The sequence below is a fragment of the Somniosus microcephalus genome, chromosome 6 (genome assembly GCF_052327205.1).
Source record: "Somniosus microcephalus isolate GS21.2 chromosome 6, FLI_Smic_1.0, whole genome shotgun sequence".
NCBI lineage: Eukaryota > Metazoa > Chordata > Chondrichthyes > Squaliformes > Somniosidae > Somniosus > Somniosus microcephalus.
Window position 1 is genome coordinate 170,315,952 of NC_140992.1, and position 18,563 is coordinate 170,334,514.

The 18,563-nt window shown below is 45.4% G+C and overlaps 1 protein-coding gene across 2 annotated transcripts in view; it reads right to left on the minus strand.

Moving 5' to 3' along the window:
* Positions 1 to 18,563, minus strand: part of LOC147116199 (axonemal central pair apparatus protein HYDIN-like) — a 120,672-nt gene that overhangs the window by 29,688 nt on the left and 72,421 nt on the right. The gene's annotated exons all lie outside the window — the stretch shown is intronic.

Below are 18,563 nucleotides of genomic sequence, written 5' to 3' on the forward strand. Positions count from 1 at the left end.
GACCGGTGCCATACGCAATACGTCCGGCAGTCGAGGCAGAGCTGAAGAATTTGGAAAAGGCAGGCGTATTATCCAAAATAGATTGGAGCGAATGGGCAACACCCATCGTTCCAGTCATGAAAAAAACATTGAAAAATAACTCTGAGGAACAGAAAAAAATTCGCATCTGCGGGGACTTTAAGGTGACTGTAAACCCGGTCCTTCACACGGTACAGTATCCTCTTCCGAGGATAGAAGATATTTTCGCCTCACTATCCGGAGGGAAACGTTTCACAAAAATTGACTTGGCACAGGCATATCTACAGATGGAGGTTGAGGAGACCTCTAAAAAGTATCTCACAATAAACACACACAAAGGCCTGTACCAGTACAATCGACTGGTTTTTGGAATAGCATCAGCTCCAGCTATCTGGCAAAGAGCTATGGAGCAAGTCCTGCAAGGGATTCCGGGGACTCAATGCTACCTAGACGACATCCTTATAACAGGAGAAAACGACAACGAGCACCTTGCCAATTTGGAGCAGGTGCTCACTAGGCTGAAAGAACAGGGCCTACGAGCAAATCGCCCCAAGTGCGAATTTTTCCAAAATCAGATATCATATTGTGGCCACATAATTAATAAGGAAGGGTTGCATAAGTCACCTGAAAAAATTGAAGCAGTTATAAAAGCCCCAGCACCTGAAAATGTTTCACAATTAAGGTCATTCCTGGGATTAATAAATTACTATCATAAATTTTTACCGAACTTATCAACTATTCTACACCCTCTTAATGGTCTTCTACAGACAGGAGTGATTTGGAAATGGAACGAAGACTGTAAACGTGCCTTCCATAAATGTAAAGACTTAATCACATCCGAGAAAATTTTGGCTCATTACAACCCATCACTACCAATCAGACTGGCGTGCGATGCATCCCCTTACGGCATAGGAGCGGTATTGTCCCATAGATTCCCTGATGGCTCGGAACGGCCGATAGCTTTTGCGTCACGCTCATTGAACTCAGCTGAGCGTAACTATGCCCAGATAGACAGGGAAGCACTCAGCCTGGTATGGGGAGTGAAGAAATTCAACCATTACCTACACGGACAAAAATTTACCTTGCTGACTGACCACCAACCCCTCATCTCCATATTCAACCCTAAAAAAGGTGTCCCCATTATGACGGCACAAAGACTACAGAGGTGGTCCCTTTTTCTAGGGGCACACCAATACAACATTGAATACAAAGGGTCAAAACAGCATGGGAATGCTGACGGTTTATCACACCTACCGTTGCCAACGATAGAAGAGGCACCTACAGTAGACCCAGTAGAGATATTCCACTCTACCATAGTAGAATGTCTACCGGTGACAAATTCTGCCATTGAAAGGGAGACAAGAAATGACCCTACTCTCTCACGGGTCTATGATTTAACAGTGAAGGGATGGCCAGCACATGGCGAACCACTGTTGCCAGCATTCAAAGAAGAGAACAGCTGTCAGTGTGCCGAGGAACCTTGATGTGTGGATCCAGAGTGGTGATTCCACCCAAACTCCAGGAAAAAGCGCTAAAGGAGCTTCACGAGGGGCATCTGGGTGGAGTGAAAATGAAGAACCTAGCTAGGGCGTTTGTATGGTGGCCAGGTATCGATGGAGACATCGAAGACATGACCAAGAGCTGCCTAGGATGCCAGAAGGTCCAAAATGCTCCGCCACAGGCCCCTCTACATCCATGGGAGTGGCCCTCATCTCCCTGGCAAAGGGTGCACATCGACTTTGCTGGTCCATTTATGGACTCAATGTTCTTAATCGCAGTTGATGCACACTCCAAGTGGCCGGAGGTAATAAAGATGTCCTCCACCACCATGGAAAAAACCATCACAGTATTAAGGACCATATTTGCCAGGAATGGGCTGCCGGAGCAGATATGTTCTGATAATGGACCGCAATTTGTGTCCGAAGAATTCAGAAAGTTCTTAAAGAACAATGGGGTAAAGCACTACACGTCCGCCCCATACCATCCCGCCACCAATGGATTGGCTGAAAGGTTTGTCCAGACCTTCAAGAAGGCCATCAAGGCCATGGGTAATGAAGACATAAAACTTCAGCACAAGGTGGATAACTTCTTATTTGCATATAGGAATGCAACGCATATGGTTACTAACCAAACTCCCGCCATGATGTTCTACAATAGAAACCTAAGATGCCGGCTGGATTTGGTCAAGCCCAACATCCGAAGGGACGTGGAGAACCGGCAGTTTCAGGGCATGAATGAAAGGCCAACTAGGGCCTTCCAGATAGGCCAACCGGTTTTGGCCCGGGACTACCGTACCGAGAAATGGCAGCCTGGAACTATCTGCACACGATTAGGACCACTGATGTATACCGTGGACATCGGAGACAGCATAATAAGGCGCCATGCTGACCAAATCATCAAGTCATCCGAAAAGGGACAACCTACACCACCACTCTATACATCTAACGATGAAGTAGAGATACCCATATCTACCTCCGATCCGGTGATACTGGAGCCCGATGAACCCGACACTGGCCTTCAAGCCGAATCAGCCTTGCCAGAAGAACCTACTACACCACCAGAAACTACTACACCCCCCGAGGCGTTATCCGGACCGAGTCAGGAAGCCTCCTGAGAGACTAACTTATAATTAATTAATACAGCAATGTATATTATTTTGCATATCACATGTAATTAATCATTACTTAAAATATGATGTACTAGTTAGCTAGAAGGGGAGGAATTGTGGTGTATGTGCCTTTAAGAGCCCCAGGTGTGCGTAATGCCGGTAATTGCCACTTGGGCTATATAAGCCTGTGTATTGTGTATATCCTTTAGAAACTCCCCCCCCAGACTTGCTTAGTAAATACCTATGAACCAACTCCTGTCTTCAGTGTCTTTATCTACACACGGACACTACAATAAGGTCTACAGGAAAGATAGGGATAATGGCAGAGGGGGGCGACTAGCCTTAGTGATTAAGGATGAAATCACTTCAGTGATAAGAGAGGATTTAAAGAGAGGTAAGCAGCCAGTTGAGACCTTATGGGTTGAATTAAGAAATAGGAAAGGATCTAAGACTATAGTGGGAGTTGTGTCTAGGCCCCCTGGTAGCAGCTCCGAAGTGCTAGATTGTATAACTGCAGAGATTAGACAAGCGTGTAACAAAGGCAGAGTGGTTTTAATGGGGGATTTTAACTTTCATATAGATTGTCATATGGACAGGCGTTTCTGCAGCCGCAGACGTGACTCCAGGATGGTATGTTGCCTCCCTGGTTCCAGTGTCAAGGATGTCACTGAACGGCTGCAGGGCATTCTGAGGGGGGAGGGTGAACAGCCAAAGGTCATGGTCCATATCGATACCAACGACATAGGTAGGAAGAGGGACGAGGTCCTGCAGGCAGAGTTTAGGGAGCTAGGAAAGAGGTTGAAAAGTAGGACCTCAAAGATAGTAATCTCTGGATTACTACCAGTGCCACATGCTAGTGAGTTCAGAAATAGGAAGAAAGAGCAGATGAATGCGTGGCTGGAGAGATGGTGTAGGAGGGAGGGCTTTAGATTCCTGAGGCATTGGAACCGTTTCTGGGGGAGGTGGGACCTCTATAAGCCAGATGGGTTGCACCTCAACGGGAATGGGACCAATATCCTTGCGGGAGGGTTTGCTAGTGCTGTTGGGGAGGGTTTAAACTAGCTTGGCAGGGAGATGGGAACCTAAGTATAGAGTCAATAGGGAGGGAAGAAAAACTAGAATTGGAAAACAAAAACGTAGAAAGTAAATTGGAAGGACAGAGGAATCAACGGCTAGATAGTAGTCAGCAAGGAGGTTTACCTGTACTAAATGGTATATACTTCAATGCAGGGAGTATAGCAAACAGAGCAGATGAGTTGAGGGCACAGGTAGATACTTGGGACTATGATATTATAGCTATTACAGAGACGTGGCTGAAAGAGGGGCAGGTATGGCAGCTCAACATCCCTGGTGACAGGATTTTCAGACGGGATAGAGAGGGGGGTAAAAAGGGAGGGGGGGTCGCGGTATTGATTAAAGAAACTATTACAGCTGTGAGGAGGTATGATATGTTGGAGGGATCATCAAACGAGGCCATATGGGTCGAATTGAAAAACAAAAAAGGGGTGATCACACTGCTGGGAGTGTACTACAGACCCCCAAACAGTGAGAGGGAGATAGAAGAATAAATATGTAGACAAATTTCTGAGAAGTGCAAAAACTATAGGGCAGTAATAGATGGGGATTTCAACTACCCCAATATTAACTGGGATAAAATTAGTGTGAAGGTTATAGAAGGTGCAGAATTCCTAAAATGCATCCAGGAGAACTTTTTTAGCCAGTATGTAGCAAGCCCAACAAGGGAGGGGATGGTTCTGGCCTTAGTTTTAGGGAATGAAGCTGGGCAGGTAGAAGGCACATCAGTGGGGGAGCATTTTGGTGCTAGTGACCATAATTCTGTTAGATTTAAGGTAGCTATGGAAAAGGACAAGAATAGACCAGGAATAAAAATTCTAAATTGGGGCAAAGCAAATTTTGCTAAGCTCAGAGGGGATTTAGCCATAGTGGACTGGAAACAGCTACTTGAAGGTAAATCAGTGTCAGAGCAGTGGGAGGCATTCAAGGAGGAGATCCGGAGGGTTCAGACCAAACATGTGCCCTTAAAGAAAAAAGGTGGGACTAACAAATCTAGAGTCCCTCTGGATGTCTAGAGACATACAGGGTAGGATAAAGATAAAAAGGGAGGCGTATGACAGATACCGAGGGCTAAATACTCCAGAATTTTTAGAGGAGTACAGAAAGTGCAATTAAAAATGATATTAGGAAAGCAAAGAGAGAGCATGAAAAATTCTTGGCAAGCAAAATCAAGGAAAACCCAAAGATGTTTTATAAATATATTGGGCCAGAAATTCCTAAACGGGGCTTGCAGCGCGTGCAAGCCCCGTATTTGCACTTACCCCGCGCTACTGCAGATCAGCTCCAGGGACGCCTGGACTTGGTGTTTGAAAAAGAAGATTCCCGGGCAGCGTGTGACGTCACGCCGCCCAGGAGTGCAGCCAGCGTGAAGCCAGGAGCGTGCAGTGCAAGTGAGACACGCCCCTTGAGGTCTCAGTTTCACTGGACACGCCCCCAATGTATCTGTCAAGCTGCTAAGCATTTTTACATGCAAAGCAGCAGTTTAAATAGGTTTTTGGAAGTTTTTTGACGATTTTGGTAACTTTTATAAACTTTTTAAAAAGTTTACATTATTTTGAGTAATCTGAAGTAGTTTTAAAGAGAATTAAAGCAATTTAAAGACTTTTAAAAGCCCTAAAAGAATTTTTTTAATTCCATTTATTTATATAGCAATGTCGTCGTCATACGTGTCTTCACACTGTTCCCTTTGGGGAACTGTATGAAGTGGTGGAAGGATTTATGGCCATGATTAACGCTCATTCCGTGAACGTAACCATCTTTGAACCAGCCATTAGGGCGGTTAGTCCTATGGCGGGAGGGTTTTACGGGCTCCCACAAGCTATACAAGGAGGGGGGGCCACGCACACCCACAGACGCAAATATCCCACTGGATGTCAACCCAGAATTTAGAGCCGGAGCTCCGACTCCACTTGCCGGGACTGTCTGGAGCGGGGTTCGAAACCCTACCCTGATCTGGCCCAGCGGCGGGGATCCTACCGCTATGACAAAGGCCCAATCCGATTAGCAACTTAAAATGGCAGCATAGGGCTCCAGTCACGGGGAGGGAAAAGGCGCAGGAAACGTATGGGTGTCACCTTTTGTGCGGAGTGGGCCTTTTGCGTAGCAGTAAGCATCCCTGCCGCTGGGCCAGAAGGAGTAGGGTTTTGAACCCCACTCCAGACAGTCCCGGCAAGTGCAGTCGGAGCTCCAACTTTAAATTCCGGGTGGACATCCAGCGGGACACTTGCGTCCGTGGGTGTTGGTGGCCCCCCCCCCCCCTCCTCAGATGGGTTGTGGGAGCCCGTAAAACCCTCCCGCCATAGGACTAACCACCCTAATGGCTGGTTCAAAGATGGTTACGGTCACGGAATGAGCGTTAATCACGGCCATAAATCCTTCCACCACTTCAAACAGTTCCCCAAAGGGAACAGTGTGAGGATACGTACGATGATGACCTATTGCGCAATGCACCTCCTTGGACCCTCAGTCGCAGATGCGAGGGGGCAAGTCGTGCAATTGTTAAATTTTTAATTTTATTGACATGTAATATGTTGGCCCAGTAATTCCCTTCCAAATGCGCTAGTACGGTCGGGGTACTTACGCATCTGGCCGGATGAAATGCCGGTTTTCAGCATGCACAGTGCATGTGGGGAAAACCGGCATTTCCTGTCCTCTGAACGAAGGTGTTCAGAGGCAGAACGCGTGCGACTGCACAGGCAGCGCGTGCGCAGTATAATTCGCCGCTTTCATTAATGCTTTCAGTGAGGTCAAGTCATTACAACTTACACATGAAAAAATCATGGGTACAGTTGCTGCAGAGGCTGCGGAGGAAGATATTTCTTATCGTGGATGTATATATTCCTTTACTTATGTGTATGAATGTATTATTTAATTATGACTTTCAGAGAAAGTAACTTATTGGAAAATCATAATTAAAAACATACATTCATACACATTAGTAAAGGAATATAAAACATACATACATATACGTAAAGGAATATATGTGGACATACATACATAACTCACTCACATTCCATTCACACAGCCACAATTGCTCCTTCTACCTACCGTTCTGAAAACCCTTTAAAAGAAAAAAATTTAAACTTTAAAACTTACTTAAAATTTCTTAAAATAACTTCCCTCCCTTTCCCAAACAAAAATATTGCATTTCAAAAGCTCCACGATAAAATATATCTTCCTCCGCAGCCAATGAACAACTTTACACTTGCTTTTTTCAAGTGTAACTTCTAAGGACTTACCCTCACTGAATCCATCATTGAAATCCACAAAGTTCACTGCGCAAGCGCTGCCTGTGCAGTCGCACGCGCTGTGAATAGACCTCGGGTCTGGAAATGCCGGCATTCCCCGCATGCGCTGTTCCTGCTGAACGCCGGCATTTCCAACGGCCAGATGCGTGAGTAACCCGAACGTACGCACGCTTCTGGCCGCGAATTTCTGGCCCATCAAGAGTAAGAGGATAACTAAAGAAAGGGTAGGGCCTATTAGAGATCATGAGGCTAATCTGTGTGTGGAGGCGGGAGACATCAGTAGGGTTCTTAATGAATACTTTGCGTCTGTTTTCACAAAGGAGAGGGGCGAAGCAGACATTGCTATCGGGGGGGGAGCAGTGTGAAATATTAGATGAAATAAACATAGTGAGAGGAAGTATTAAGGGGTTTAGCAGCTCTAAAAGTGGATAAATCCCCAGGCCCGGATGAAATGTATCCCAGGCTGTTAAGCGAAGCAAAAGAGGAAATAGCAGAGGCCCTGACCATCATTTTTCAATCCTCTCTGGCTTCAGGTGTGGTGCCGGAGGACTGGAGGACTGCTAATGTGGTACCCTTGTTTAAAAAAGGAGAAAAGGATAGACCGAGTAATTACAGGCCAGTCAGCCTAACCTCGGTGGTGGGAAAATTATTGGAAAGAATTCTGAAGGACAGGATAAACTATCATTTAGAAAGACACGGATTAATCAAGGATAGTCAGCACGGATTTGTTACGGGAAGGTCGTGTCTGACAAACTTGATTGAATTTTTTGAGGAGGTAACAAGGAGGGTAGGTGAGGGTAGTGCGTTTGATGTAGTGTAGATGGAATTTAGCAAGGCTTTTGATAAGGTTCCACATGGCAGACTGGTCACGAAGTTAAAAGCCCATGGAATCCAGGGCAAAGTGTCAAGTTGGATTCAAAACTGGCTCGGAGACAGGAAGCAGAGGGTAATGGTTGATGGGTGTTTTTGTGACTGGAAGGCTGTTTCCAGTGGGGTTCCGCAGGGCTCAGTACTAGGTCCCTTGCTTTTTGTGGTATATATCAATGATCTTGACTTGAATATAGGGGGTATGATTAAGAAGTTTGCAGATGATACTAAAATCGGCTGAGTGGTTGATACTGAAGAAGGAAGCTGTAGACTGCAGGAAGATATCAATAAATTGGTCAGGTGGGCAGAACAGTGGCAAATGGAATTCAATCCGGAGAAGTGTGAGGTAATGCATTTGGGGAGGGCGAACAAGGAAAGGGAATACACATTAAATGGTAGGACACGGAGTAGTGTAGAGGAACAAAGGGACCTTGGAGTGCATGTCCACAGATCCCCGAGGGTAGCAGGCCAAGTAGATAAGGTGGTTAAGAAGGCATACGGAATGCATGCCTTTATTAGCCGTGGCACAGAATACAAGAGCAGGGGGGTTATGCTTCAACTGTATAAAACACCAGTTAAGCCTCAGCTAGAGTACTGCGTGCAGTACTGGTCACCACATTACAGGACAGTTGTGATTGCACTAGAGAGGGTACAGAGGAGATTTACAAGGATGTTGCCGGGTGTAGAGAATCTTAGCTATGAGGAAAGACTGCATAGGCTGGGTCTTTTTTCCTTGGAACAGAGGAGGCTGAGGGGAGACCTTATTGAGGTGTATAAAATTATGAGGGGCATAGATAAAGTAGATAGAAAGGACCTATTTCCCTTAGCAGAGGGGTCAAAAACCAGGGGGCACAGATATAAAGTAATTGGTGGAAGGTTTAGAGGGGATTTGAGGGGAAATTTCTTCACCCAGAGGGTTGTGGGGGTCTGGAACTCACTGCCTGAAAGGGTGGTAGAGGCAGGAACCCTAACCACGTTTAAAAAGTACTTGGATGTGCTCTTGGGATGCTCCAACCTGCAAGGCTATGGACCAAAAGCTGGAAAGTGGGATTAGGCTGGAGAGCTCTTTGTTGGCCGGCGTGGACATGATGGGCCGAAATGGCCTCCTTCCGTGCTGTAATTTTCTATGATCTATGATTCTAAACCCAATCTGGCCAATTACCGCCCCATCAGTCTACTATCAATCATCAGCAAAGTGATGGAAGGTGTCATCGACAGTGTTATCAAGCGGCACTTACACACCAATAACCTGCTCACTGATGCCCAGTTTGGGTTCCGCCCGGACCACTCTGCTCCAGACCTCATTGCAGCCTTAGTCCAAACATGGACAAAGGAGCTGAATTACAGAGTTGAGGTGAGAGTGACTGCCCTTGATATCAATGCAGCTTTTGATCAAGTGTGGCATCAAGGAGGCCTAGTAAAACTGATGCCAATGGGAATCGGGGGGGGGGGGCGGCGGGGGAGGGGGAGGGCGGAAACGCCACTGGCTGGAGTCATACCTAGCACAAAAGGAAGATGGTTGTTGTGGTTGAAGGGCAATCATCACAGCCCCAGGACATTGCTGCAGGAGCTCGTCAGGGCATCTGCAGCTCCTTCATCAATGACCTTCCCTCCATCATAAGGTCAGAAATAGGGATATTCGCTGATGACTGCACAGTGTTCAGTGCCAATCGCAACTCCTCAGATAATGAAGCAGTCCATGCCGGATGCAGCAAAACCTGGACGACATTCAGGCTTGGGCTGATAAGTGGCAGGTAACATTCGCGCTTCGCAAGTGCCAGAGAATGACCATCTCCAACAAGCGAGAGTCTAACCACCGCCCCTTGACGTTCAACGGCATTACCATCACCAAATCCCCACAGCACCAACATCCTAAGTGTCACCATTGACCAGAAACTTAACATTCACTCCCCCAACCACCGGCGTACCGTGGCTGCAGTGTGTGCCATCTGCAATAAGCACTGCAGCAACTCGCCAAGGCTTATTCGGCAGCACCTCCCAAACTCGCGACCTCTATCACCTAGAAGGACAAGGGCAGCAGGCACATGGGAAAACTATCACCTCCAAGTTACCACCCAAGTCACTTACCATCCTGACTTGGAAATACATCGCCATTTCTTAATCATCACTGCGTCAAAATCCTGCAACTACCTCCCTAACAGCACTGTGGGAGTACCTTCACCACACGGACTGCAGTGGTTCAAGAAGGCAGCTCACCACCAGCATCTCAAGGGCAATTAGGGATGGGCAATAAATTTTGGCCTTGCTGGCGATGTCCACATGCCATGAACGAATTTCTTTTTAAAAAGAGTCTTGATGGTCAAAAACAGATGATGTAAGAGAGTCATCAGACCAAAAGCCTGTGAAAGCCAGGGTGCTACCAACGTGACATCTTAATGATTGGATTTTGGGTTTGGGTGTCAGCCAGTGATTAGTTCAAGAGGACTCCATAGGTTTTGAATGAGAGTAAGGGTATAAGAAGGAGATCTTAACAGCCACAAATTGTAGAAGATTTCAGGGGTAGAAGATTTCAGGAAGAATCAAGGAGACACCCAGGAGACGAGAAGAGATGAGAGACAAGAGGCACAGGGTGCAGCTTACTCACACTTGCGGCTTGTACCCAGAGTATGAGTGGTAACATAAGTCTCAATTATACTCTGTAAACTGCTGCTTTAATACTGTAATGTATGAAGACTTGCTTGTGCTGAATAAAATTAAAGCACTGTCCCCAATACGGGTCAACCTCAAATCATTTGGAACCAGGGATCCTCTAGAATCTTATAAATTGGCGAGCTTAGCCTATTGAATCGCTATTGCCTCAATGTCCTTCCTATAGTGTGCAGCCCAAAACTGCACACAGTACTCCAACTGTGGTCTTAGTACAGTTTTATATAGATTCACCATTATGCCATGGCTTTTCTATTCTGTACTTCTTGCCATAAAACCCAATATTGCATAAGCCTTTTTTATGGCCTTATCCGCTTGAAGTTCAATTTATGTCTTGTGAACCTGAAACTCCTAAATCCCTCTCCTCTTCCACAGCACCCAGCTTTTTTCCCCAAAGTATAATTATTACTTTTTTTTTTTAAATGCACCACCTCACATTCATTGACATTGAACTCCATCTGACACTATTTTGTAATTTCATCTTTAATTAAAGATTCTAAAATTTCCCCCACCACAGATGTTAAACTAACTGACCTGTAATTACCTGAGTTCGCATCGGCTAATTCTTCCCCCATTTCCCTCAGGATCCTTGGATGTGTTCTGTCAGGTCCTGGCAATTTGCCTTCCTTTAACTTAACTAACTTCTCTAATACTTTCCTTTTCTTTATTATAATATCTCTCACAACACTTTTAATGAATTCAGGATTTACCTCCTCCTCAATATGCTCAAGAATATTTTTTTTCTTTCTCTGGGAAATAATCTATGGCATTTGTTGCACAATTCTAACAGTCAACATGAATATGCACATTTGTATGGGATGCAGGACAGCAGTATCTTCTCAAGTTCAGTACAAATGATCTATGCTGGGTATTATTCACCAATTACATTTTGGTCCCAAGGAAAAGGAAACAAAGAACATAAAGGGGCAGGCATCATCAGTACTGTTTCTGTTCAGGGAAAGGTCTGAGATTGCAAAGAACCTCTAAAATATTTTAGGGATGGACCCGCATCCCGAGAGCAGCTTCGTCGCCCATCTCCCCCCACCCCCACCCTCAAGTTTGTACTGAACTTGAGAAGATACTGCTGTCCTGCATTCCATACAAATGTGACCCTAAACCACCTCCATTAAAACTGGATATTGGAGGTGGTTTAGGGTCAGGCTTCTGAATATATTAAAATTCCCCCATGATGTCTGCCTAAACAAGCATTTAGAACTTCAATTTAATACATCCAAAGGACCGAACCTCCGGCAATGCAACACACCTGTAGTACTGCACTACAGAGCCATCCTAGGTTGTGTTCAATCCACAACCTTGACTCGGAGGCAAAAGCGCTACCAACAGAGCCGAACAGACCCAGTTCTTACCCTGCAAAAATGCTAATCCGCAATTAAACATCTCATTATTCATTAATTATGAGTCTAGCCAAGGCAAATGCCATAATTAAACAAAAATCACATTTGCAAGCGTCTATCGGCAGCTGACAGACACCAAGATCAAAAATGAAATTTCAACTTTTGAGAGTTTAAAACAGTGACAGCTGTCCAGGGCTGCAGCAACCAGCTTATACCTGTGCCTATTTTCAGAGCACCACATTTCTTGCAGTAACAGAGGAGTGCTAGACCTTTAATGCAGCACTCTCTAACTTCGGTGCTGAGCCAAGCACTTGATTTTAATCACAGAAATGCATTACCCTTTTCATTCTTTTTAAGAGTCATTTTGTTATGTCTTCTAGCGCTCATAGTGCTTTGTAAAGACGCCTCTGGACTCGGTAGTTTGTAATTATAAACTACTGTTTTATTTGAGTTGTAATGGCTGCCTGCCGCATGGTGCGGGGTGATATTTCCAAGTGCATTGTGCGGCGCCTGCGCACTACTTTCCCAGCATCGTACTGCTGCTACACTTGATTTGAGTGTTAGTACACTTGTACAATGTAGTCCCAATATAACTATGTAACATCCCTCTTTCCCAACAAAACTAATTACATCAATTTTTCTATTTTACAATGTTTCCAGTTGAATAACGTTAACAAAATACAGAACGTGAGCTTTCTTTGCTCAATTTATATACAGATATTTGTCCATGTTGTTTTACTGTTCTGTGCGAATTATAATTGTCTTTATAATTATTCACGATACCGCTCAGGTGGTTATATGTTGCTCCTCCATCTTGTGGACTTGGCTGTAACTATTCCTTTCTGCGGTGTTTTGGTGTGTTCATTTCTTGTTGCTGGTGCTGTCATGTTTGGCTCTGGAGAGTGCATATTTGCAGTTGTTGTATTTGAGGTGTTTGTTTCTGGCGTTATATTGTTTTCCGTGTCTGGTACCGTAACTGCTGTTAATGTTGTCCGCTGTTTGACAGCTTCAGGTGAGGGTCTGATATGGATCCTGTTTCGCCTGTATTGGTTTCCAGGTTCTGTCTCTACCAAGTAAGATCTTGGAGTATCAGCTTTTCCAATAACCTTGGCTGGACTCCATGTTCTCAACAACGGATCTTGTATATGCACTAATTTCCCATTTAGCAGCTCCGGTAGTGGTTTTGCATGCTTGTTATAGTGTGTGCTCCCCGTAGCTTGTGTTTCCATCAGCTTCTGCCGAACGTCTTCTTGGTCCTGGGAAGGATATATCTTTGCTGGTAGAGTTGTTTTGTATTTTCTACCGTTTAGTAGTTCTGCTGGTGACTACTGGTGATTTCGAGTCTGCTCTCAAAGGTGTTGATCTGATTGCCAAAAGGGCGAGGTCTTGGTCTTCTCCCATCTCCTTGCTTTTATTGAGAGCTCTTTTGACTGTTTGGATCTGTCTTTCAATAAATCCGTGTCCCCTTGGGTAATGTGGGGATGAGGTAATTATTTTAAATCCGTATTTTCCAGCCAGTGCTCTGAATTCGCTGGAGGTGAATTGTGTCCCATTGTCGCAGATGACCTTCTCTGGGATGCCTTGTTCTGCGAATAAGTTTTTCGCAATTTTTGTGATTGTTGTGGCTCTCATGTCGTTTATCCTTCTGACAAAAGGAAATTTTGAGTAGTCTGCTACTATGATGTACCACTCCTGGTTGCACAGGAACAGATCTCTTCCAGCCGTGTGCCATGGTCTCGGGGGGTACTTCCATTTGAATCATCTCCTCCTTCTGCTGTGTGTTTCGGTATTTCTGGCATATGCAGCATGTGGAGACCATTGCTTTTGTACATGCCTATCTAGTACACAGCTGATCTGGCTCTTAGTTTACATTTCTCCATCCCCATATGGCCTTGGTGTATTAAGCGGAGAAGTTCCGTTTGCATCGTTTTTGGTATTATGATTCTTGAGCCAGCAAGGAGAACACCGTCCTCCACCGAGATGTCGTCTCTGATTGTCCAGTACTGTCGGATTTGGTTTTGGACCTGCTGGATCTTCTCCGGCCACCCCTGTATTACCTGTTGCATGAGTAGTAGCAACTCCTCTTCTTTACCAGTCTCCTCTTGAATTTGGCTAAGCTTTGTGGGAGTAACATTTACGAGGTGGTGTATTTTTACTGTCAGGCCCTTCATCTCGTGTTTTTCGTGTGGTGACAATCGAGACAATGCATCTGCCAGTGCCATTTCTTTTCCTGGCCGGTATTTTAATTCAAAGTCGTAACTTTGGAGTCTTAACAGTAACCTTTGCAGTCTTGCTGGGGCCTTGCTTAGGTTTTTCTTGTAAATTTGTTCGAGTGGACGATGGTCACTCTCTACCTCGAATTTTCTTCCATATAAGTAGGTGTGGAACTTTTCGCATCCGTATACTACTGCCAATAGCTCTCTTTCGATGTTTGCGTATCTTGTCTCTGTTGATGTCAATGCCTTCGATGCGAAAGCTGTTGGTTTTCCTTCCTGCACGAGGGCTGACCCTAGCCCCCTGGTAGAGGCATCTACCTGTAGGGTGACAGGTTTTTTTCTATCGTAATAAGACAGGCTGGTTTCTTTACATAATAATTCCTTTAGGTGTTTGAAGTTCCTCTCATGGGATTCTGACCATTGGTATTCGGTGTCTTCTTTTAGTAATTCTCTTAGGTTCGCTGTGTAGTCTGACATGTTCGGGATGAAAGAGCTCATATACTGGACCAAGCCGAGGTAGCTTCTCAGCTCCTTCTTGTCGTTTGGAGGTTTCATCTCTGCTATCGCCTCGACCTTTTCGGGATTAGGCTCGACACCCTCCGGTGTGTAGATCATGCCAAAAAATTTGCATTTCGTACTTTTAACGATGCACTTCTTGGCATTCAGCTTGATGCCAGCCGTTCTGGTGCGCTCCATGGCCTCGTGCAAGTGCACGTCGTGGTCTCTTTCATTTGTTCCGTAAACTTGGATGTCATCAGCGATTCCAATGGCTCCTTCACAGCCTTTGTATGTTTCATCGATCTTTTGTTGGAAGATGACTTGGCTGACTTTCAACCCGAATGGCAGCCGCAGGAATTTATAATGCCCCAATGGTGTATTAAAAGTTGTCAGGTTAGTTGATTCTTCGTCCAGTTTTACGTTCCAGTAGCGGTTTCTGGCATCCAGTTTGGAGAAGACTTTGGCTCCTGCCAGTACTGGTGTGATTTCTTCTAATGTTGGTGTGGGGTAGTGGTCCCGCTTTATTGCCTGGTTTAAGTCTTTGGGGTCCAGACAGATTCTGAGCCACCCGTTCGGCTTTTCCCGTACCACAATCGAGTTTACCCAGTCTGTGGGTTCAGTGACCTTTGCGATTATTTCTTTCTCTTCCATTTCTTTTAGTTCGGTATATAATTTTTCTTTTAGCTCGATGGGTATTTTTCTTGGAGTGTGGATGACGGGTTTTACCTCTGGATCTATTGTTATATGGTACTTGAACTCCCCGAAGCATCCTACAGTGTCATCAAAACACTCTGGATACACGTCCATCAAATGTTTCGTGTCCATGATTTGTGGACGATTTTCCAGTGGGGTGTTGCTGTCGACTTTCAGTGATGTTTTTGTTAGTTCGTGGTTTACCGAGATTAACCCCAGCTTCTCGCAGCTGTTTAATCCCAGGATCGCCGGTCCCTCGGAGTCGGTCACATAGAACATGCAGTTGATGTTTCTGCTTTTGTGTGTTCCTTTTATATAGGTTTTTCCGAGTTGTCTGATCTCGCTCCCCCCATACGCTGTCAGCGTGACGTTGTTTGCTTTTAAACATCCTCTTTTCGGGTATCTATCTTCGCTCAAGTTTTCGGGGAAGATCCTCTGGTATAGCCTCAGTGGAAGGTTGTTGCTCTGAGCTCCTGTGTCCAACTTTACTTTTAGATTGACGGTTGTGGGCTGTCCTTCGATCCTCTTTTTAATCTGGATGATAGTGTGCCATTCTTTCTTTGGGGTGCTTTCCGCTCTGGACGTTTCGTGTAAGAGAACCTTTATGGTTTCAATGTTCAGAGCTTTGTCGTACCCGCAGTCTTCGTCATCTTGCTCACCCATGGTATGGATTTTGTTTTTCTTTTGTTGGTTCTGCTGTCCACCTCTGCTTTTGGTGTGTAGCCCCTCTCTTTTAGCTCTGCACATCTTTTGCCAGTGGTTTGCTTTACCACACGTGTTGCAGCTTGTTCCATACGCTGGGCATTTTCTTCTGTCTGTGTAGTCGTGTTGTCTTCCGCATTTTCTACACGTATTCTTCCCGCTGTCATATACTTGTTTTTGTGTGCTGTGTTTTTCGCGCACTGCATCTACTCTGTGATCCGGTTCGGGAGTTGTCTGCACGTCAGCCGTATGAGTATTCAGCGTTTTCATCCGTTGTTTTGTGGCTTCGTGAGCCCTCGCTGTATCTATGGCTTCTGATATTCCGAGCTTTTCTTTTCCTATTAGTTCTTTTTGCACTTCTGTATGTGCTGATCCCCATATTAGTTGGTCTACCAGCCTTTCTTCTAGTTCCGTAAACTTGCATTTGCTGGCTTCGTTTTTTAATCTCGTCAGGAAATTGTCAGCCGTTTCACCAAGTTCCTGTCTTAAGCTTTGGAATTTATACCTGTGTATGCGGTGGTTTGATTTAGGCTCGAGATGGTTACTGAACTTTTCATAAATCTCCGTAGGGTTCGTTTTATCCTCTTCGGATAAACTCCAGCTGTTATAGAGATCTAAGCCTTTTTCTCCTGCCCACAGTAGAATGTAGCTGACTTTTTCCTCATCGGAGGAGCCTTTCAGGAAACTTTTAAATGTAAGCTCGCATTTTTGCTTAAATTTCCAGAAAGCTTCCACGATATCGTCGGCTTCCCAGTTCATGATGGGGAGCATATTCGCGTCAGTGCATTGGACGCCACCATTTTAGCTGCCCGTACGATTCGCAGTTAAAACGCTGCAGAGTTTACTTTTAAATTTCTTTCTTCAATCTGATATCATTTTTATTTGCGTAAGTTTTACTCACTTATACCGCTGCCACCATGTTATGTCTTCTACCGCTCGTAGTGCTTTGTAAAGACGCCTCTGGACTCGGTAGTTTGTAATTATAAACTACTGTTTTATTTGAGTTGTAATGGCTGCCTGCCGCATGGTGCGGGGTGATATTTCCAAGTGCACTGTGCGGCGCCTGCGCACTACTTTCCCAGCATCGTAGTGCTGCTACACTTGATTTGAGTGTTAGTACACTTGTACAATGTAGTCCCAACATAACTATGTAACACATTTCATTTTATATTTTTTTCTTTACTACGGTCATTGCTTCTGTGATCTTTCCTCTCCTGTTCCTCACTGTCCTACACTCTTTTTCCTCCCTGATTCTCACTATGTTCAAATCAAGACTTACCACACAACCCTGATTCATTCTTTTCCAGGACCTCAAAATCTCAATCCTTCTCTCCTACAATCTGTAGGCTTTTATAACTCAAGTTTGGCAACACCAAATCACTAGGTCCCGGTTTACTCATCTTCTCTCTTACCTTTTACAGCTTGGGTAATGCCCTGCCATTCACATAAACTTCCGAGAGTGTAAGAATACTGCCTGGTGGGAGGGTAGGATAGACTTGTAATAAAATTGTATTGTTCCTGAATGGCCAGCTCAGCACTAAGGTCAACAGTGCAGAGCACCATGTCATGGCATGGCATTTTGAATGCAGGAACAGGTTAATGACTGCATCCATTTCAACAAATGGGACATTCACTGGATTGCTGCAATATATTAATTTATCCAGGACAAGTTAAAATCTAATCTGTGACCTTGATATCTGACAGTTCATACAGAGAGGCCAACAAATATAATTTTGAAAGAAAGACTTGCATTTATATAGCGTCTATCACGGCCACCAGACGTCCCACAGCACTCTACAGCCGATAAAGTACTTTTTGAAGTGTAGTCACTGTTGTAATGTAGGAAACGCGACAGCCAATCTGCACGCAGCAAGCTCCCACAGACAGCAATGTGATAATGAACAGATAATCTGTTTGGTGATGTTGATTGACGGATAAATATTGGCCGCAACACCAGGGATAACTTCCCTGCTCTTCTTCGAAATAGTGCCATGGTGTGGCGGTTCCACCGGGTGTCCCTTACACATATAATGTATATAATTCACTTTAACCTAGCTGTACGTGTATTACTTACCTGTTTGGGCCATTGCCCCTTTAATTTACCTGTGGGGGCCGTTGCCCCTTTAAGACGCGCCCTAGCGCGCTGACGTCACGTCACGCATTGACGCGCGACAGCCGCTGGCACAGCCCGGCCTACCGCGACTTCGGCCGCATCGGCCGGCAGACATGAGCGACGCGATCCCCCGCGGCAAGCGCCGGCTCAGCTCGGCCTCCAGCTCCTGCTACCGCGGTCGTGACTTCGGCCTCAACGGCCAGCCTCTGCACCGGGTGAATGCGCCAACGTATCGGCGCAGGTCACGTGACCGCCCCAAGCGCGGGCCAACGCGCTAGCGTCAGGACGCAGTCACATGACATCCGAAGAGCAGGAAAACACGACTAAGCGTGATGACGTCATCACGCTCTCCCGAGGACTACGGACTGAGTCCTCGTGGAGTCCCTGCCGGGGTAAGACCTATCTTGCATTGCTCCTGTATAAAGCCAGCTTACCTGTTGTATTTCGTCAGTTCCAGTTAATAAACAACTTAGTGATTATTCATCCGAACTCGAACTAAATTAT